The sequence below is a fragment of the Protopterus annectens genome, chromosome 12.part0, assembly GCF_019279795.1.
Source record: "Protopterus annectens isolate FY-2018-M chromosome 12.part0, PAN1.0, whole genome shotgun sequence".
NCBI lineage: Eukaryota > Metazoa > Chordata > Ceratodontiformes > Protopteridae > Protopterus > Protopterus annectens.
Window position 1 is genome coordinate 1,435,231,699 of NC_056746.1, and position 20,698 is coordinate 1,435,252,396.

Here is a 20,698-nt window from a genome sequence, read left to right on the forward strand (position 1 = left end):
TTAATATTTTCATGTTCTTTTATTATTTATGATTAAATATACTTTGTGGCTGGTATTTTTTAACAAATATTTAAGCTTTGAGAGTATCTGTATACATTTGTTTAGTGATAACTCTGGCCACTCCTGAAAGCCTTGCTGTTTGGTCAGCACTACCATTTGTATTAATATTAACTTCACTCAGTATAACTGGGTACCCTTTTGAGAGCCTTACAGTTACTGACTGGTGGCAGTGAATCTACCTTATATTATGGGCAAAGTTGCTAGAGCAGGTAATCTCTGCCAGCCTTTCCCAGGTGTGCTTATTGAAAATTAAATCTCAAAGACTGTGTGTGTCAGCTACTTGGGGCAGGGACACAAAGTACTGGTTTCACAGACAGGGTGCTGGAGGACTTGGCTTGGACACTTGGCTGAGGACCTAACCCTACAGCTGTACCAGTGGAGAGTCTTACTGGGGACCTAGAGGGAGACAGAGAAGAAGTTGAATAATACAAGGAGGACTACACAGGAAACTTATACACTTATAAACTTAGAGACTATAGGACACAATAAAACATGAACAAATCCAAATAAAACTTAGGAAGGAATACTTTAGAAGACTTAAATGAATTCTGAAAACAGCATTGACATATAGGAATAAAATCCAAGCTATAAACCAATTTGCCCTTCCTGTTCTAATTTACAGTTTTGGAGCGACTGACTGGCCCCAAAACGTGTTTGATTAGATAGGAAAACAAGAAGGATGCTTCATGCTCACCAAATGATTTATAAAAATCAGTGTATACCAAGATTATATATTCCCCATTCTAAAGGAGGGAAGGGCCTCCTTGAAATTGATTACATGCATAGATCGGCAATCGTGGGACTCCACACATATCTGCTGACCTCACAAGACCCAAATGTAGTGTAAGCTTTGAAATGAGAGGAGAATAAATCTAAGATGACTTCTCTACTTAATTTAGCAGAAGCATATCAGCGTCAAGCAGGAATGGAAATCAAACCAGAAGTAGATAAAAATCAGGCAGCAACTGAAGGTGCTAAAAAACAACAAAAAAAAAGAATATAAGGTGAAGGACCAGATGAAAAGGCAAGAAATGTGGAAGATAGTTGCAAGTATAGAAAACTTCTGGAAAAACCTCATGTTGATCAGGAATGAATGCAGGAATGGTTAAGGAGAGGCGAATTCAAACCAAGAAATGAAAGGTTAATATTGGCAAGACAGTGGGCTGCATACACTCTGGTTTACAAAGTCCATTGAACATGTGGAAGAAACAGACAACTGTAGGTTTTGTAAAACAGAATTGGAAACAGTCACACACCTTGTTGCTGGTTGTGACATACTAATGGCAGAAGGACTATATATGGAAATGCATAATAATGAGGCGCAAGACTGTTGCACTGGGGATTGTGCAAACATTACAGTACTGAAGTGGCTGAAAAACACTGGAAACATGAGCCACAAAGCATCACAGAACATGATGAAGTTTATATTACATGGGATCACCCACTACCAACAGTTCAAAAGATAGTTTTCATGGTTTTCACACATGACAAATTGGATGATGAATGTGAGAGATTGAGGGATATGTTTCTCAAGAGGGGGTATCCTGAGAGTCTAGTGGTCCTCATCAGAGATGATATTATGGAAAGAAGGCTTAGAGGGGATATAGTCCCTTTAATTTACTCTACATATTCTTCTATATGCCAAGTAGTTTCAAGGGGGCCAATTCATGCATTAAAAATGAAACAGGCATTCATTACAGAATTTTGCAATGAAGCCACCCAGATTAGAGGCATTTTGGCCACAAACTGGCAGATTTTTTCTCTTGTTAAAGAAATGGAGGAGAAAATTGGAAAATGTCCCATGGTGGTCTATAGAAGAGGTAAGACCATAAAAAATTTTTTGGAACATGCCTGCATTCATTGTGAATATGGACATAGGAATACGAGGGTTGGTAATTATAAATGTGGCTTTTGTAAATACTGTAATGACATTTTGGAGGGTGACCACATTACTATCGATCATATGTCCATCAGGTCAAGTTGTTTTAGAAATTGCAATAGTGTTGGGGTAGTGTATGCAGCTGTACGCCAAATATGTAAGGGTTATTATGTGGGCAAGACCAAAAGAAATTTTAAGGGGCGTATATACGAGCATAGACCAGATTTGAGGAAACAGGACCAAAGAAATGCTTTTATTAAGCATACTATGGGGTATCCAGAACACTTTTTTCATTTTTTCATTTTAGAACAAGTGTTACAAGACCTTTGGGGGGGGACCATGAGATGACATCTTGGAGGAAAGGGAGTTGCATTGGCAGTTCAGGTTGAATGCCACCACCTCCCCCTTGTCTGAATGAAGGGGTGTCAATATCTAGTATCTTAAAACTTAAATCTTATATAGTTTAATAGTATAAAAATTTACTGAATGAGTCATGACATTTTAAATATACATCAATAAGATTTTTTAAGACTGATATATTTTTAATATAGTTTTTAGACAATGGTTTGTCTTTAATGTATCGATGGTTTTGCATTAATGGGCTCAGTGTTAGCTTTAATTGTTTAATAGTATGGGGAATTGTGCAATGAACCATGTGATTTATTGGTGGGGCATTTAAGGATGGTGTATTTCTTGCTGCACTGATTCTGATTAAGTACTAGTTACGAAAGTGCTTAATCCTTGTATGTGTTATTGAACTTATTTGGATTATTTTTGCCTACGCTTGTCCTTTTGGATTTACCTGCTGTTTTGTGGAATTTGTATTCAAAGATAGATGCTAGAAAATGAACTGCTACTACAAACAAACTGTAGAACTAATATGTTTGTCTTTTCGGCTTTTCGGGAAAAGGGGTAAGGGGTCGCCACAGCGGAACTCCGGTCCGCTAATGACTGGCAGTAGATTTTTATGGTGCGGAGTTGCCAGCCCGACACCCAACCTTCAGCGAAGGCACGCCCATTCACGCATGTCTTTCAGAGGCTGTAGAACTACTATAAAAACAAAAAAAATAGCCAGGGCTATTTTAAATTATAATGTACATTATAAATAACATTCTAACGATAAAACTACTATCTCATCAAATTTCTTAGTTTCAGAATGCAAGCTATTGAGCATGTATCATTACATTATTTTTACCTTTAGTATATACATTTTGTATAAACTAATGTAGTTTAGGGACGTACAGTTTCTCGGTAATTTCAGATTTTATACTATATCTGTATTTAAACATTTTGATAAGCTGTGTTTTAATTATATGTCGTTTGATTGTTTTCTAAGTCCTATTGGACCTTTTTAAACATCTGACTGTCATGTGTTCATTCTGCTAACTATTTAAATGTAAACTGGAAACCAGCAAAGAAAAATCCAGGCAAGGATCCAGACACAGCTCACGTATTTTATTTCACAAAAACCAGCGGATGTTCACGTATTTTCTAGCACAAATAGCCAGCAGATGTTGAGCGCTTTCATCCAAGAAAAATATGGACTTCTTCAGAACAACATCATACTAATCTCACACACATTAAATACAAAACTTTCCCGCCTAAAACCCCAATTAATTAATCAATTATTCAATTAAAAAATTAAAAATTACTAGTAAAGAATTCTTTACTATATACAGCATATTCTAACTAAAATAAGTTACAAATTATTAAAAAACTAAGTGTATATTATAACCACATCTTATCTTATGTAAATAAACATGTTTTATACATAAGAAAATATCATCAATTGATAAAAAAATGTTAAGCAATATTTTCTTGATATTTCCGACCCCATTCTTTTGCAACATATGTAGTTATGTCTGTAATCATATCTATAGGGTACCCCTTTTCCTTAAAGGCTTCACTAATGAAATTTAATTCAGATAGCATTCCTTCCTTTGTTGTTGTCATTCTCGCTGCTCTTATGCACTGTCCTTTTATTATTCCCCTTTTAGTACTATATGAATGGGCACTATCAAAGTGGAGGTAACCATTACTATACGTATCTTTCCTGTGAATTCTCGACTGAAAGGATGCACCATCATTATAAATATAGGTGTCTAAAAAATTGGTCCCCACCTTATCCACTTTATATGTAAACCTTAAGTACTCTGTAGTCTGGTTTATGAAACTTATAAAATTTACCAATTCATCTTTATCTCCATTCCAAAGGATGAATATATCATCCAAATAACGGACGTATATTTTAATACATTTCATCCAATTAGAATTAAGTACAAATTCCTCTTCCCAGTCTAACAGTACTAAATTTGCATACATTGGGGCACATGAGGCCCCCATGGCAACTCCTGTTACTTGTCTATAGTATTCACCTTCGTAGTAAATGTAATTAAAGTCCAGGACTAAGTCCATAAAGGCTGCAAGTAGGGAAATATCATCATTAGAAAGTCCACTATGTTTGTGTAGACTGTTGGTAAACATATCTAAACCTTCATTTTTGGGGATGCATGAAAATAGATCTTGAATATCTATGGTAACAAACATCAATTCTGGATGCCATAGTTCTTGTTTATAATGATATCAGTATATATCTATATATATATATATATATTATAATTTATACTGTAATATGATACATTATTTGGATGTGTCGTATATTATTATACACAATTTCAGTATTTCACTATTCTTTATTAACTGCAGTTTCTATGTTTGGCCATAAGCTAGGCTTGCTTTATGGCTTTCAATTAGTCAATTGACTTGCACAAATAATATAAATATAAGGTATTGCTATCTATAGTATGTATACTTGGCACAAATATCAAGAAAATATTGCTTAACATTTTTTTATCAATTGATGATATTTTCTTATGTATAAAACATATTTATTTACATAAGATAAGATGTGGTTATAATATACACTTAGTTTTTTAATAATTTGTAACTTATTTTAGTTAGAATATGCTGTATATAGTAAAGAATTCTTTACTAGTAATTTTTAATTTTTTAATTGAATAATTGATGAATTAATTGGGGTTTTAGGCGGGAAAGTTTTGTATTTAATGTGTGTGAGATTAGTATGATGTTGTTCTGAAGAAGTCCATATTTTTCTTGGATGAAAGCGCTCAACATCTGCTGGCTATTTGTGCTAGAAAATACGTGAACATCCGCTGGTTTTTGTGAAATAAAATACGTGAGCTGTGTCTGGATCCTTGCCTGGATTTTTCTTTGCTGGTTTCCAGTTTGCTTTGTGGTAATTTGTTGAAATCCAGGAACTATTTATTTAACTATTTAAATGTGGTTTATTAGTTTTATTGAACAGTCTGAAAAAGTGGGTGTATGCGTGCCCATGAACGCGCTTAATGTTAAAACAAATTCTTGTTTGTACTTCCTAGCCTTGGCTATTTTTTGTTTTTATGCTAGAAAACCAGATATAGTGGTCGAAGAAAAGAAGACAAAAGTAGCATTGATCACTGAAATCGCCACATAAAGTGACTACAGTGTCTTGTGGACAGACAGACACGAAGTCATAAAATATCAGGATTTGCAGGCAGAAACGAGAGCAATGTGGACGAAAGATACCCAGACAGTTCCAATAGCAGTAGGATCAGCAGAGTTCATAAAAAAGAACCTATAATCATATTTAGATACAGTGGATATAAAAAGTTTATACACCCCTGTTAAAATGCCAGGTTATTGTGATATAAAAAATGAGACCACAATAAATCATTTCAAAACTTTTCTGATCTTTAATGTGACCTATAACCTGTACAAGTCAATTGAAAAACAAACAAATCTGTTAGAGGAAAAAAAATATAAAAAATAAAAAACGTACAATAAGCTGGTTGCATAAGTGTGCACACCCTTAAACTAATACTTTGTGGAAGCACATTTTGATTTAATTACAGCATTCAGTCTTCTTGGGTAGGAGTCTATCAGTATGGCACATCTTGACTTGGCAATATTTGCCCACTCTTCCTTGCAAAAGGGCTCCAAATCTGTCAGATTGCGAGGGCATCTCTTGTGCACAGCCCTCTTCAGGTCACCTCACAGATTTTCTACTAGATTTAAGTCTGGGCTCTGGCTGCACCATTCTAAAACTTTACTTTTCTTCTGGTGAATCCTTTCTTTTGTTGATTTGGATGTATGCTTGGGGTCATTCTCGTGTTGAAAGGTAAAATTCCTCTTCATCTTCAGCTTTCTAGCAGACGCCTGAAGGTTTGGGGCCAAAAGTGACTGGTATTTGGAACCATTTATAATTCCCTCCACCTTGATTAAAGTTTCAGTTCCAGATAAAGAAAAGCAACCCCAAAGCATGATACTGCCACCACCATGTTTCACAGTGGGGATGGTGTTCTTCTGGTGATGCAAAATGTTGTTTTTGCGCTAAATGTATCTTTTGGAATTGTGACCAAAAAGTTCAGCCTTGGTTTCATCAGACCATAACACATTTTCCCACATGCTTTTGGGAGACGTGATGTATTGTTTTGCAAATTTTAGCTGGGCCTGGATGTTTTTCTGTGTAAGAAAAAGCTTCCATCTTGCAACCCTGCCCCACAGCCCAGAGATATGGACAATATGGGAGATTGTTTCACATGCAGTACACAACCAGTACTTGCCAGAAATTCATGCAGCTCCTTCAGTGTTGCTGTAGGTCTCCTGGCAGCTTCCCTGACCAGTTTTCATCTTGTCTTTTCATCAATTTTGGGGAGACATCCAGTTCTTTGCAACGTCACTGTTGTCCCACATTTCATCCACTTTTTGATGACTGTCTTCACTGTGTTCCATGGTATATCCAAACGTGTGGAAATTTTTTTGTACGCTTCCCCTGACTGATACCTTTCAACAATGAGATTCCTTTGATGCCTTGTAAGCTGTCTACGAACCATGGCTTTTGCTGTAGCAGGCAAGTGAGTACATGTCAGGAAAACCTACTAGGACAGCTGAAATTTATTTGGGGTTAATCAGAGTCTCTTTAATTGATGGCAGGTGTTTACCCAAGCAGACTGAATGCTGTAATTAAATCAAAGTGTGCTTCAACAAAGTATTAGTTTAAGGGTGTGCACATTTATGCAACCAGCTTATTGTACATTTTTTATTTTTTATATTTTTTCCCCTAACAGATTTGTTTGTTTTTCAACTGAAGTGTACAGATTATAGGTCATATTAAAGGTGGGAAAAGTTTTTAAATGATTTATTGTGGTTTAACTTTTTTTTTCTATCACAAAAACTTGGCATTTTAACAGGGGTATGTAAACTTTTTATATCCACTGTATGTTAGCAATCCATGTAACCCTGTACGAATTCCAGGAGGAGTCATTACTGGGCACACTGCGGGTGCTGAGAACAGCACTTTTAGCTGACATCAAAGATTAAAACAATACTAATTTCATGAACTCTAATCATACTTTGACTTAGGAATGGGTCCCATTCCCATCACAGCATCATAAACCCAAAAGATTTGGAGAAATTAAAAAGAGTGAAACTTCCCAGGAGGAGGGGGTATTAGTTTATAATGGTATGGTTAAAATAAATAGAAGAAGATGGGGGAATATAAATAATCATGTAAATAGTTATCCACAGCAAACAGCTGAAGAAAAAAACATTAAGAGTTAGTAGTATAAAACGGGAAAAAAGGAGAAAGCTGAGACCATGAATAAGAGGGGAAGTAATTACATATATCTGTGTGTGTGTGTGCGATCTAACAATGTAGAGCAAAAGAAACATTGTTTCAAAACAAAGAAGACAGTTTGTATTTGACTGATGTGGTGTATACATACATTATTAAAGGTACAGATTTCTAAATTCATAGGGGGGGTCATCAGGTTAGATGGGGATAATGAATTTAGGTCATCACTTAGTTTGCATAGATTAGCTTTCGCATAATCTCTGAATACAGAGTTATTTGAGGATGCTTCTGGCTTCAGTCTTACGGCAAATGTGACGGACTTATTATCTGATTTGATGACAAGGGAGAAACTACAACTGGTGTGGATCAGAACTTTCGCATATTAGTAAAGGCCAATTTTAGGATTTTGTTTCCCTAGCTGAGCAGCAGACTAATTGGGCCAGACAGTTTCTATTTATGAAGTCCAGAAAACTTTAGGCATACATGTTAAGGGCTGAATAAGTCTCCCAGTTGATGGAGTAGTTGAACCCCCATAAGAGAATGGTGTTTGCATAGGGACTCCATACAGCATACTCACCATCTCTACCATGATGGTCCTAGTGGCTACCTGTGACTGGATGACTGAACTGCATATCAACTGACTGATGCCAAGTGAGCTACCCAAGGTAGGGAATGATGGGAGTCATTGCAGTGATGACTACTGATGCACCTTTCCCCCTATGGTGGGTGTACACATGTTGGCAGAAGTGCAGCATATGTATGGTGATTCTTGTGTTGTGTAGGTGGGGTTCACACTGACATGGTATCCACTGTTAAACACAGATGATACTGGAGGTTAGGCTTGCTCCTCCACCATCACCTCATATATGGGAGATGAGTGTGTGCTCTCTAATGTTGGCATTGTTGACACTGTCATGTTCATCAGACTGTGTCAGATGACATTGTGTGCACTCTAATGGTGGAACTGTCGATAGTGTTACTGTGTCATATGCATGATGTCATCATCGTCAGTCACAGGTAACCCTGCTGATGTTTATAAATGTGCTGACATGTTGTGCTGGACCATCCTTCAGTGGAACCTATAAAAGAAGGTAACATACTTGTTTCAGTGCTGCAATATATGCCTCACCTCTGACCCTGCGACACAGACTGCTACATGCCACTTTCATGAATAGCATACGGGTACAGACACAGTGGTATAGACTGTTGTAACTGCAGTCCTGATGTACCTTGAGAATACATATATGTTTTACTGAACAACCCCTTCACACATGCATGTCAGTGTATAATTGGAAATGAACATGCTAATATTAACCTAGTTCATTCTTACAGACATTATGACAGTTGTCACTAGCCCAGCTTTCTCATCCACACCACTAACAAGAATGAGGATATTCTCTGCTGCCACACAGGGTTACCAGTGGCCCACCTGGTGTGGTAGACCTGTCCCTTATAATATCCTGTGCCTTGGTCTTGCCATGCAGTATCATATTGAAAAGACACTGAAACAGTTTAAATAACCCTCCAAAGAAGTCACATGTTCACATCCAGTGTTTTAAATGGTTGATTATGATGAAGTCCAAGTTACAACCAGATGAAATGACTTAATCAATCTGTGCTCATTTGTAAATAAAGGTTTTTACAAAATTGGAGTGACCATTCTTTTTTTTCGGTTTTGGTTTGCGTATTTTGGGCAAATTTCTGTCACACTTGGTCTTGGAAAAACTTTATATTTGAGCTTTTTCAAGGATATACATGCTGTGTGTGGTTAACGTTTAAAGTAATTCTACTTTCTACTAAATGGTGAACTTTTTCAGCTGATATATGTGGGCAACACATGTGAGTCATTTTGTGAATATGTGTGTGTGTCTATAGACAGAAATGTCCCACTGTCTCAGCACTGACCCTTGCATCCATTTGGTGGTCACAAACCTGTCTGCTATTGAGCTTAGACTATTCCCTATCAAGTCATATCTGCAACATGGGCACTATGAGCAGACTGCAGTAGGCCAAGTGCAGCAAAATGCTAACTCATCTCATCACAGAAATGAAAAAAAAATGTAAAGAGGGATATAAGAAAGGCTGCTGAGAAGCTGCTAGGTACACCCTGATTTGAAGTCATGTCATGTGATTCTGCATTCTGATTATGTAATTGGGAAATAAATAGCTTGTAGTAGATAAGCATGTTTTCTTTTTCTGTGGTGTCCAGGAGATTTCAATACACAAAGTTACACAGACTGCCGCACTATCAGTCAGTTACTCAATAAGACAATAAAGCAAAAACTAACAAAATACATTTATATTAAAAATAACAAAAAGAAACAGTGCAGAATAATATTCCTAGTGAAGTGCATATCATCTGGCTTACAATGTAATAATACAGATATAAGAGTACAGTAAACAGTTGTCTACTATAGAATGATCACTGTTAGGAAGAAAACTAGTGGTATGTGAATCACTGCAATGATAGCCTTTACTTACTTAATGACATTTATTTACCAGGAAAGTCTGACTAGGCCAACAGCAGAAGCCCAGGAAGGAATGTTCCATAAAAAAAAAAAAACAGTTTTATCACTTCAAAGACAACTATATTACACTTGCATTATAGACCAAGTACTTTAAGCTAAAATGAAAGAATAAATACAAAGATGAAAGACAATGACAACGCCAGCCTGGGAAGATATGGTTGACAGACCATGCTGCTATGCAAAAAATGGTCTGCACCTTTCTCCTCTAGGCTTTTAAACACTGACAAAGGCATTAGCCGAGTCTATTATGCCTTTTTTAGGCAGTGTCAAAATAACCAACCTCCCAACATAACAAAATCCTCTCTAGATAAACTCAAGGTACTGCTGCTTAATGCCAGGAGTCTAATCAAGAAACTGCACTCCCTGGAAGCATTCCTCACTTTGGAACATGCTGACATCTGTGCAGTCAAAGAGACATGATTCAAAGACATGGAAAGCACCCAGGCTATGCAGGGCTACAATGCCTTCCATACTTTCAGACCACAAACAGAGCATGAAAGAACCAAAGGAGGAGGTGCATCCATTTTCATTAAGGATAACTACACCTCAAGACTGGTCAAAGAGTATGACTTTCTTGAGCTCCTCCATGTCTAATTAACTACAGACAAAAACCCCTACCACATCATAGCTAGCTATGGGTCCCCCACCATGAAACAGGAAAAGCATACTGCACACCTGTGAACTTACTGGAGCCACTTGCCATACAGCCCAACACCTTACCTATGGAATATTTTAATTATCCTACCATCAAATGGGAAATATATATGAACATAAACATGCTGGCTCAGAGATTCTTGGACGTTGTCAATGCAAATGCTCTGGAACAGCTAGTCAGTACATCCATAAGAGGCTGAAATGTTCTGGACAAAGTGCTTACTAACATGGGACAGCATTGCACCCTCCCCCATCTGATGTCCTCCCTGGTAAGATCAGACCATAAATCGGTCTCAGTCAATGTAATTATTATGACCAGATACCCCATCAGACACAAAAATGCTTAAAAATTTTTCAAAGACAAACTATCTCTTATTAAGTGATGGTATAAGAAGTTTCAAAGCCTCCTGTGTACATCAATAACCTGTATAACCACTGAATCATTTGTATACAATCAGCTGTACCTGACCGGATAAAAACAAGGTCTTGCCAAAAAATAAACCAACCTGGTACACCCCTATTATAAACAGGCTATACAACAAGAAAAAGAAACTAATGTTCAAGAACAAGAGGTAACTGGCTCAGCAGAGGAATAAATCCCTCTCTAGTTTAAACAAACAATTCAGAGATCTTGTCAAGTCCTCCAAAGCTAATTATGAAGCAAATATAGCCTCCCTATCCAATGATAATCACAAGGAATTCTTTAACTACATCCAAAATCTAAAAGGCAATGCCCAGCTATGCACTGAACTCATGGATGGCACCACCCATACTCAATAGGAGGAAATAGCCAACCTGCTAGCTGACAGATTTGAAGTAAACATTACCCCCTCTGCCCCTTCCAGTCACCCCCAAAGTATACCTGCCACCATTTCCCAGCCTATTATCTCCAGAGAAGGGACTCTTTAAAGTCTGCCAATTCATTACACTCCCAGAAAATATGTTCCCAATTACCTCTTTCTTCCCCATCACACCTCCAACATTTGTTGCCTACCTGAGGAAAAATTCTCTGGAGTCTGCTTGCGGTATAGAAATACATATGCAAACACTTCCAAGCAAAGATCCTAAATCTTCTAGACTTTGTTAAATATTTGGGAGCCATACCTATATCCTTCCATTGTTTCTTTGAGAATTGCTTATCTAATCTCTCTTTCCAATCCTTTCTAAATTCCTCTGATTGATTCCTATAGTTACCTTGCAATATTTTATATGGCCTACTAATCACTCTTTTTAAGAGCAGCTTCTGTTCTAGATTCTACTAAAAACTCTATCAATACTGGTCTTTCATACTCAGGATCCCCTTATTCCTTTCTCTTTGCCTATACTCTGAGTGCTATCCTTGACAGAGGAGGTAATCTGTAGCCTGCAGTCCAAATTAATTCTTGGTCTCTACCCATTCTATTACCATTCCCTCTCTAATTATTTGCTCCCAATGCCTTGGCTCCTTTCCCAGTTTCCTCCAGTAACCCCCAGCCTCCTCTTGCCTATTCTCTGTACCCCTAAATGCAGTCATGCCGATTGGCACATTCTCCTTTCTCCATTCCAATGCTGACTTAGTTCTTAGAATACCTTCTGCTACTTTATGAATTTAATATTCTGTATGGTAATTGTTATTCTTACTTAAGGATCTGCATTCAAAATCACAGTCTCTCCTCATTTCCTGACCCCCCCCATTTCCTCAACATCCATTTCCACTTTGAATTACTGCCTTCTGCTTGTGCTATATATATAGCAGCTTTAACTGTGCAGCTCAGAAATAGTCTTTCAAATCAGGTAATCCCAAACTACAATGTTCTACTGGAAAAATCAACTTATCCCACTTGACTCTTGCCCTCTTACCCTCCCAGATATAATTCTTCAACTCTTTTATTAATTGATGTACACAACTTCTCCTCTGGTTGATAAGAATATGTCTGACCGGTGTATATAAATAAAGGTGCTAAAACATTTTCACTGCTTACATTTTGCTATCCAGAGCCATAAAAAAACAGCTTTCAATTTCTCAGTTTTTGTATTATCTATTGTTTAGTCTCTTATCACATATCCTTAGGTGCCATAACAGAGTCCTTTTTAACCCATAACTGTGAGTATTGCTGAACCAATTTGTGTGTGGGTACATAGTTTACAGTTATTGTCTTTATTTTACATTATTTTTGAATAACGAAAAGACTTGAAACTGTCTCAGAATGTTGCACTACACTGAGAAGTCCTTTTCTGTTTTTATCAAGTACAATGTAATGTATTATCTGGAAATAAAGCCAACTTTTCTTGATTACCACACCAATTATGTCTTTGAATTTCTTAGTCCCTTATTTTCTTTGCCATTGGTTCTAAATGTAATAAAAAGGGGGAAAGAGGACAACCCTGCCTGGTTCTTCTGTTCAAACTGGACTTATCAGAGAGGACAAGCACGCTTTAATTTTCACCTCTGATCCCTCATATATCCTCCTAATTAACCGTATTATTTTGTCAGGAATGCAAATGCTTCCATTGCCCTAATCATAAAATGCTTTTGCTGCATCTAGAACTATCATTTACATTTTGCTTTCATCCACATCATCATTGTCAAATTAATGTCAAATATCTGCCGCCCTTCCACAAAATCCCACTGATCCATATCTACCAATTTTGGCATCACCTTTTCTATTCTTTTAGTCATTACAGACAAACACTTTATAATCCTGGTTAATAACCAAAATGGGCCTATACAAAACTGGATATGATGAGTCTTTACCATCTTTAGGTACTACAGCCACCACAGTTTTTCCTCAAGGATGCTGGTGCTTCTCCTCCTTTTAAAATATAGTTGAACAAAAACCTTCCAAATCTTTATCACTTTCTTCCCTCCTAGCTTCCAAACTTTATTTATTATTTATTTATTTATTTCCAGTTTGATTACCGGGGAAGTCCACTGGGCCTAAGGAACCTGTTTTCAGTGGAGGCCCGGGAGAAAAGCTCCAAATACAGTATAGCTATAGTAATACAGAAATGTAAAGATACCTTATCTAGAACAAATTGCAACAAAGGTACATACAGTGTTGCACAATAGTCAGACAAACATCATTGCAGATGATCTTAAGGGTTATACAGGTTCATTTATGAGAGCACTCATTGCATAGTATGTGGGGAAAACACTTTACATACACACCTTTAAAGTAGAAATATAAAACATTTACAAGCACACATTTAAAGTATGAAACTATTTACAATATTTACACAGTTGTGATGAGAGTTAGGTAGCTCTAGGAATTGAAGAGAGCTTGGATACAGTCATAGAAAAACAAGCTATCAGAGATTTAGAGAGCTTAGGAACCTGGGAGAGAAGAAACAAAAACATTTTATGGGCAAATAGTTGGAATAATTTAGGTAGGGTGAAGGCAGGTACATTTCCATTTAGTGGACAGGTGTTTTGAAGTTTTCTGAGTTTGGTATAGTTCTTAGAGTGGAGGGGAGAGAATTCCATTTTTTGCCTAGTGAGAAAGAGAGGAGGAGTTGGCCAGAAGGACGTTTGGGCTTATGGATAGCTATCAAGTTTTGATGTTCAGATCTGAGAGTTCTATTAGGGGTGTAAGGTGGAAGGATATTAGCTAGAGCTGGACATTCAGAAGGGTGAAATATGAGTCTATGAGCAGTGGTGAGTTGGAGGTAGTTTGGGAGTTCTAGCCAATACAGAGATTGCAGGTTGGGGCAATGATGGGTGGAATGTTTGGATTTGGTGGCAAATTTAGAGATTTTATTATAGCAGTTTTCTAGTTTGGAGGTGACAGAAAAGGACAGGCTGGTAAGGAGAGGAGCTCCGTATAGTAAGGAGGGCAGAAGCTAGGTAGTGGCCACAGTGTGCCTAGTAGAGTGTGAGAGAAAGTGATTATTCCTGTAAAGCATACCAAGTTTTTGGTGGGTTCTCTTAATATTTTGCAGAATGTGGATGTCGAACTTAAGGTATTCATCTATAGTAATGCCAAGTAGTTTGGCAGATGGAACCACTTCTACAGGTGAGTTGGTTTGACTCAGGACGCTGAAAGGAACTTTGTTATAGGAATGAGTCTTTGTTAGGGGGAACAGTAAAATTTTAGATTTATTGGCATTGAGAGAGAGGTGGTTTTGGTGCATCCAGTTTTCGGCGGTTGAAAAAGCAGTTTGAGTTTTAGTGAGCAATTCAGAGAGGTTAGAGGCAGAGCAGACCAAGGTAAAATCATCTGCGTACTGAATGATTTTGGCATCAGGAATTGCAGAGTGAAAGTTATTAATAAAGATGTTAAAAAGCATTGACCCTAGGACAGATCCCTGAGGTACACCAGTAGGAGTAGCTAAGAAAAGGGAGGTGGAGTTTTTCCATTTGACTGACTGTGATCTGTCTGACAGGTAGCTGGAGAACCAGGATAAAGTGCTTGGTGAGAGATGAAGATTTGAGAGATGAGAGAGGAGGTGTTTGTGGGAGACGGTATCGAAAGCTTTGGACAAATCTAGCAATACAGTAGAGACCAAGTGTCCAGAATCTCGGGCTTGATTGACAGTTTCTAGGAAAGACAGTAGGGCAGTTATGGTGCTGTGGCCTGAGCAGAAGCCATGTTGGGTAGGTGTAAGAAGATTGTTTTGGGTTAGAAAAGGCATAAGTTGGAGGTGAACGCACTTTTCAAGGATTTTTAGAGATTGGTGAGAGTAGTGCAATAGGGCAGAAATTTGAAATATTGGTGTTTTTGTATCATCTTTTCCTGCAGACGATCTTGTAGACTGGTTATACATCACCATTTATGTCTTATCTTCTCCTATCCTGTTAGTAATTGAGCATTGTCTGCCTCTAGCATTGCATATTTAATTCTTCCATAAACATTTCTGTTTTTACTTCTTCTTGATTTTCACATTTCTCTGCTTTATACAGATTTTCATAACATTTCTTAAACATTTCTAATACATCTACAGGATCTATGTCTATTTTCCTTGTTAAAAAGACTCTCTAAACTTGGCAACAGCCCTTTTTACATTCTGCTGCATGAGCCATTGTGCTAAAAGCTTTTGTGCTCTGGAGTTTTAATAACAGTTGCTTAACAGCAATTTTAACCCTTGCATATTATCGAGGAGGTCATTTATTTTCTCTTCGAAGAGAGTACAGTTACCTGGTAGATCATATAAGTAAGTGCGCTGAGTTGTCTAAGGAGATAATCCAATTGGATAGAGCTTGTAGGGGCTACATCACTGCTACATGGGCAGCAAGATTCTCTAGACTTACTTTGATTAAAGTACAGACTTTTCAGCTTAAAGGACAACTGCTGCACTTATTGTGGAGGAAAGGAAAGGAACTCAAAATTGATGAGAATAGGGTATTTGTGGATTGTGATTATTTCATCGGTGCCAGACAAGAAACGAACAATTTTATACAGTATCTGAGACTTTGCAAGAAACTCCACGTAAGGGTTAAAACTACTGTACCCTGTGACACTGAACCTTTTGTATTTTTTTTCAGTCGGAACAAGGATGTTTATGGACGTAGAAGAGGCTTTGACCAAACTGGACAGATTTGTTCAAGTACATCAGTTGGATATTGGAACATCCTTCTCTCCCTGCTTGTGAGAAGGAACAACAGGACGGTCACCCCCAAATGAGAGGTGGCTAGTAAAGCCATTTTCCACTATTTTGAAGGAGAAACAGAAAGAGATGCAGATACAGTCATAGTGAGTCAGAGAAGCATTAGTTGAGGAACACACAGAAGGGGTTGCTGATCAAATATTAAGGACATAAAATTGTTAAGGGGTAAAAAACTGGTAACTTAATTGATTATTTAATATAAACAGACTTGCTTTTATCATGACAAAAAACATTTTCTATGTAATAATTTTTGGGGGTGTGTTGCTGTTCAAGTTAATTGTTCTAGAAGTAAATATAAATGGAGATGGTTTTCTTAAAGAGGGGAAACAAAGAGGTGTGTATATAAAAGAGGGTAATGTGTATAAAGATAATTGTTGCAATTTAATTACCCTTTCAGAATGTATTTTAATTAATGAAATGTATGAATGATGATAAAATAGGGTTGAGATTATGCACTGTAGTATTTGTGGTAGAGACAGTATGCTGCAGCGACATTCAAGGAAATGCTAACACAAGAAATAACGGAAGGGGACTTGAGAGCTAAAGATTGCTAAATGAGAGGTTAAATTAAGAAGATAAGAGGGAGGATGGATGGAATAAGAGAAGACCAGGAAAATATTCTTGGAATAAGGTATGCTTTCCCAACTGATTAACAGGCTTTCTAAAGGGTAAAATGTAATTTCAAGTGCCCTGGAAACTTAGAATAGAATGATAATACAGTGTAATATATGCAATCCAGACACTATATGTTACAAGGCTGGTTAAGGAAGCACTAGCACAGGGAAAGAGACAAGAACAGGGTCTGGTGACCTGAGAATGTGAATGGTGAAAACTGAGATTGCAAAGGGGGGGGGGGGTGAAAGAACTGAGTGATGCAAGGGGTTAATTTATAAGAATTAAGCAAGGGCTGCCCGTGGGGGGGGGGGGCAGAAGTAGGATTTCAAGGACAGTAGTAGGACAACATTATAGACCATACGCTCACCAAAAAAAGTGAAGGAAGGGAATAACAAAATATTTTCTTTGTTAAGTTTATATATTGTTGTTAGCTACAGCACTTGGTAGTTCTGGAATTATGTTTGGGGGTGTTACATGGATATGTTGACATAGTGCAGGTAATGTGATATGATAAAGTTAATAGTATGCAGATGATTATTTTATTAAAGTGCAGGGAGGTCAGTTATACCAGGCAAGTCCAGAGAGAAAGAAAGGGTGTTTCATGATTTTTGAATAGGAAAATGATACTGATATTAAAGACATTGAATATCAATCCCCTCAAGAACAGACAAAAAAATAATAAAGCAGTACCCTATCTTAACCCAATGTAGCGTACATATCTGATTACTTCAAGAGATACTTTGATAAAAACTGAGCATGAAGACTTAATAAAGAGAAGGTTTTATTGAATGTCATCATAGGATCACAGGAAGTTACTAGGCTAATGGCCCTAGGGCCCTTACAAGCCTAGCCAAGTTCATATCCTTATTTCCACAATCAACACCTACTGCCCCTGTCCAAGAGAGACACAGATGGAACCACCATGGTGAATTAACAGTCATCCATCGGATCATCCAGATTGCCTTTGAAGACATGAAGTGCAAGTCTGTTCCAAAGGTGTGGTAACCTCAAGGGGACAATATGTCCTTCCAGCAGGTTTTATGCAATTCAGAGTAGGAAAAGAGGATTAATAATATTGGTAGCAAAAAATGCACAGATTGCAATACAAGAGGCAGAACGGGATGGCTATAGCAGATATGTGATGATAAGAAGGTAATGGAAGTGACAGATTTAAAACAAATCCTGGGGGATATAGTACATCTTCATAAAAAGAGATTTTGACAGTTACAGAAGAATGGAACATAATAACAAAGAAGGGGAGAAGAAATACTGAACCAGGCAATATTACACTATGCTGGAATGCAGGTTTTTGACTAGTCATTTAAAGATATACAAACTTCTAGATGTGGGAGAGTGAAGGAATGAATCAATGAATTTTACTTTTTAATTTGAAAGTACGGCAGTTGACCCAGGCTAGACAGACTTTATGTTACAAATGACATGAATACTTGCTAAAGGCTATTACAACCTACCCAAGAGTTACTCTGAAGTATGCATTAGTCTATTGGGCATTTTTCAAATTGTGCCCCCCACACTTACATGCTTTTTGGACAATGCATAAATGCACACGTTCTTTGGGATTCACCTTCCTGATTGTTTAAATTATATCTATTGTTTAATAAAGCAAAATGAGAATGTCTGTTTTAAATGTATAAACTTGGACATTTTTAGCAAATGCTGAAACAAACTTTAATAACAAGATCACCCATTTCAAATACCTCAGCTACAAAAGACCACTCAGACTGATGTCATTATAATCCATCAATGTCCACACCCATTACAACCACTTGATTATGTACATCTGAAATGTCCAATTGTGATAAAAACAGTGAGAGTAAAGTATTCCAATCTGCTTCACTGAAATGCACATTAATCCTGCAAAGACAGACTAATCATGGTTTAACCTGATTATGACTAAATGACTGCTTAACTTGATCGGACAGTAGGTTCAATCATTGTCACACACAGACAGTCGTGAAATTATAGTCCCCTTGTTGACTGTCCATCTTAGATATTCAACTGTAGTTTGTATAAATAAATAAACATGGACACAATGTATTTCACATTTTTTCACACCAACACACAGTAGCCCAAGTATTTCAGTCTAGGTCACACAAATGCTCACTAGTCCCGCAAAGCCTGACTGTTTTGAGCAAATGACAACAGCACCAGGCACAGCTCTCAACCTCTTCAAGTATGAAATCTGGACAAAGACTAAAATAACGGTGGGTCAAAAACCCAGAAATATGGACAAATTGTAAATGTTATTCTTATTAACCTAGAAAGTTGCTAGAATAACAGAATTTGTGTTAGCAAGTATTTTCTGAAGGATATGAAGTCTGAAACTCAAATGTATATTATTATTTAGTGACTTCAATCATCAGTGATTTGCTAGAAAACCACAACTTCTATGAGGAACAGACCAAAATGCGAGTCAAAAATCTGGACATTCTGTGAAAATCTGGACAACGGAGAGGTAGAAGCCCTGGTCATGGGTGAGTTTAATAAAATATATACAATCAGTGCCTAATAACAAATGCCCGGTGATGAAGATGTTTCAGAAAACGTTTCTAAGTAATGCCTGTGAAGAGAATATATGTCAGAGCGTGAGTATATTTTAGGCCAAGTGGAAACTAATAGCAAAGTTCTCTTTTGAAGTAAAGCTCTGTATCTGAAGCCATTTTAAGGTAGCCAATCAGGGGAGAATGATGAACATTCTGACTGGGAGAGCATAGCGGCCTGAACTTATGTTTGGCAGTCTTTCTATGATGATGATCACAGCACCTGCTAAAGAAATATCAGCAAACACAACTGAAAGTCAGAAGGTGTCTAAATGCAAACCTTGGTATTGAACAGCAAGGTCCATGGTACAGGAATGCAGGGTACTAGCAATAGCAACCATTTTTGGTATGAGGTAAACATCGATCAAAAGCTTTCAATACAGTTTCCTATATCAAACTACTTCAGCAACTATCCTCAGTAGGGCTTGACAAGAGATCACATTTGTGGCTGAACAGCTACATCTCTAATAAGTACCAAGCAGTAAAATGGGAAAAATGCATCTTTTCTTTTCTCGCTGTATCAGTAAGCCCCCCCCCCCCCAGGTTCTGTCCCTGGTTCCCTCCTTTTCAACATTTTCATGAACAACCTTCGCACCGTGGCAAACATGACACATCTGTTAATTATGTTAATGATTCTGCCTTGACCTGTGTTGCTAATACCATAAAAACACTATAAAAGCACACCCAGGAATCTCTTAGTTCTGCTGAAGCCTAGCTAAGTTGCCAATTGCTACTACTAAATCCTAAGAAATCCAAAGTGGAGGGAAGAAAGAGATGTGGGAAGAACCAGAAGAGGAGATGACAAATCAGAGATCAGGAAAGGCAGAAAATAAATGGATAAGTAGGACAAAGAGAGTAGAAGGAAGGAGTAGAGGGACTGGGTACATAAACACACAGACACACACAGAGACATACACATACACACATCCAAAGCAAAACAAACTCTTGTAAGGAAAAGCATTTAAACACAACATTTAGAACTTCTGACATTTAGAAGAAACAACTAGTCAGTTTCAAATATACAGGATCAAACAGTAAGGCCCACTTATGCAGACAATTACTGTAACTTTCTGCCAATACATATTCTTGGTGTGACAGTCATACATACATATTTTGATATAGGAAACTGTGTTGAAAGCTTTTGATCGATGTCTACCTCATACCAAAAATGGTTGCTATTGCTAGT

General features: G+C 37.4%; 1 protein-coding gene across 3 annotated transcripts in view; it reads right to left on the reverse strand.

Moving 5' to 3' along the window:
• Positions 1–20,698, reverse strand: part of LOC122817246 (E3 ubiquitin/ISG15 ligase TRIM25-like) — a 1,463,860-nt gene that overhangs the window by 1,315,366 nt on the left and 127,796 nt on the right. The window lies entirely within an intron of this gene.